This window comes from Rhynchophorus ferrugineus, unplaced genomic scaffold (assembly GCF_030347505.1).
Source record: "Rhynchophorus ferrugineus isolate W39M unplaced genomic scaffold, kcgeb_rfMv2 rfM3, whole genome shotgun sequence".
Lineage (NCBI taxonomy): Eukaryota > Metazoa > Arthropoda > Insecta > Coleoptera > Curculionidae > Rhynchophorus > Rhynchophorus ferrugineus.
Window position 1 is genome coordinate 36,075,784 of NW_027472582.1, and position 2,736 is coordinate 36,078,519.

At 29.3% G+C, this 2,736-nt stretch overlaps 1 long non-coding RNA gene across 1 annotated transcript; it reads left to right on the forward strand.

Moving 5' to 3' along the window:
• Nucleotides 1-775: 775 nt before the first annotated feature.
• LOC143193499 (uncharacterized) lies at nt 776-1,716 on the forward strand. The gene is made up of 3 exons (XR_013005037.1): nt 776-984; nt 1,046-1,237; nt 1,303-1,716. It is a non-coding gene; the product is annotated as an uncharacterized LOC143193499 (long non-coding RNA).
• The last annotated feature ends 1,020 nt before the right edge of the window (nt 1,717-2,736 follow it).

Sequence of the window (2,736 nt, forward strand, 5' to 3'; positions counted from 1 at the left end):
CGCGCAAAATAAATTATTTTGATGCTCTCGCGTCCAACTTCTTTCTTTATTAACTGTATACTAATGGCATATGATAACGGCGAATTTTTTTTTCTAAATACCTTTATTTCCTTCATAAATAATGTATTCTTAAGAATTAGTAAATGCGTTAGAATATTATAGAGGGTTTTTTTCTCGATCTCTCGCAGATTTTCCTCAGATCTAATTGATTTAGGAGTTCAAAGATCAGGTTTTCACAATGTTTGGTAGAGGAATTTTGATCGAAAAACGACATTTTTACGACAGTGCGTATTTTTGAATGGATGGCTATCTTAACAAGCACAATTGCATATGAAAGAATACATTATTTAATAAAGATCTCCGGATTTGCATATTCCATAGTAAAAAATATATTGTCTTTTCTATCGGCGTCACATTCTTTTTGAGTCAATCCATACAGTCGATCATTTGAAAACAACAAATAAATCTAGTATATTTCTATTTTGCGTTACATTAATAATCCTAGAGGAATAATCATTAAATTATTATGTTATTCTTGGTGGTTTGACATTTTTTTATTAATCTCTTAGAACGTCAACAATCTGCCCGTGAGCGATAAGTATTGTTATATGATTTCCATTAAATAATATAACTATCCTGACATGAAATAATCACCTCAGTAAGTGATCTGCTGTACAACTTATAATCTAAATCTTATTCTAGTTATTCTAGAGATTATTAAATCTCACTATTGTTATGACAATGTTACGTGTCTATTAATAGTTCGTATTATAGTTTGCATTTGAGCGTATGCAGTACACTGTCATCGCACACACTGTTTGGCGAGTGCATTGGGATGCACTAATAATTTTTCAGAATACTTCGTACTAACACTTCGAATTACACTCGTTATGGGTTCTAAGGGGATATCGCGCTGAATCAGTTTGTTGGATAGGTAATATGGGGCATCGACATACATTGGTTTTAAAATATGGAAGAACAAGGGTAAGTGCAGAATGTAAGGTTAAATTTTTAAAAATCCAGACAGCATCAATTTTATTTATAGTGGGAAAGTTAGCTGTCAAATTTATAATACATAATTTTCAACGACATCGAAAAGGTGTCGACAGGTATCGACATATGTAAAATTTTAATGATAAAAAGAATAGACAAGAAAATGATTCTTGTTGTGTTAGAAGTAGTCAATTCATTAATGAAGTTTGTCCATCAAGAATAGTAGCAAAAATTGTAGTAACTGGTAATAATTAGACATTTATTTTAAATATGATATATTTTAGTAATGATTTAATTTTTATTTTATAGGTGAGATGTAGAGTGAAATTTGTTGAGAGTGAAAGTCGAAGAATGTGAAATTCAGAGAAGATAGACAGGATTTTGCTAGGATGCAAGAACAGTAGAGAGTGATACTATGAAATGATTAAATTTGCTAACCAAAGTAGACCTCGATCAAATAAATAAAATATAAAAGTATCAACGACACCTTAATGATCTACTGACAAACAAGTAAAAGAGAACACATTATTATATAAGAGTATAGGTAAATAAATTATTGTTTTGTAAAAATAATGATGTACTGACTGGAGATTTATTTCTGCTTAAAAATATGATCATCCATTCGTTTTTGGATAGTAAATTTATATTTTTTTCTTTTATATGTTTTTCTTATGGCGTTTTCTAATAAAAATAGCAATAGACCGATGCTCTATGAGTCAACATGACCCAGGCCAAAACTCAAGTTGAATCGGATCTATGGAACAGATTCACTAATAATAACCACACAGATCTGTGCTACCATGAGAAGCTGATACGGATATTTACTTATATATTACATACAGCTCTAATTCACTATTACCAATAGGCTAGATGGCTCTTTTTGAAAAACTACTTTATGATAATTCTACGTATTTACTTTACCCAGAATAAAAGTTATTTCTGCAAAAAATTACTAATTTAAAAAAAAATTAAGTTTGAAATATTGTAATTTTAATGTTAATTTTCATATTTATACTTTATTTTAATAACTTCGTGTTATAATTACTTCCAGCCTTCAAGAAGTGTCAATCAAATTCGGTCATAAATAGTTTGATGAGCTATACCTTCACTTTTTTTACAGCCTGGAATGTGTCTGTTATAGCAAACAAGAGTTTCAAACATTTGCAACAATAATTACGTACAGGCAATGTATGTACAGGCAAATATTGTCACTGAAGTCAAGTAAAGTAAAAGAAACTAAGCAGAGGTCTAGCTTAAGGATTTATAGGAGGGATTAACTTCGAAATTACAATTTGTGAATTTTATTTACCCAAATATTAGGAGATAACGTAATTTGATACAATACTGGATACACTTTTTCGTTCCTCAGAGCTGCTAATAATTTAAGAAAATCAAGCATCCATCGCCAAATGTATATAATTTAAACCTTTTGTGTTGTAGTATCAACTATGTATTATAAAATGAATATTTTGGTCGCCCTATCAAATATATATGTATCTGCATCTCAAATTATCATTATACAAATTTTAGTAGGTATGCTATCGATAGAATTTTGATTTGCCTTAGCAAATATAGAACACTTGATTTCAATAATACTATTCTCATAGGTTCCAACTGGCGATTATGCTATTATTGTGTACTCTTTAGAGTTATTATTACTTGAATTTATTAATTTTCTTGCCAAGTGTTATATTGTTACTATTTTTACTTAATATTTTTAAATATTCTATCACATTTCACAGC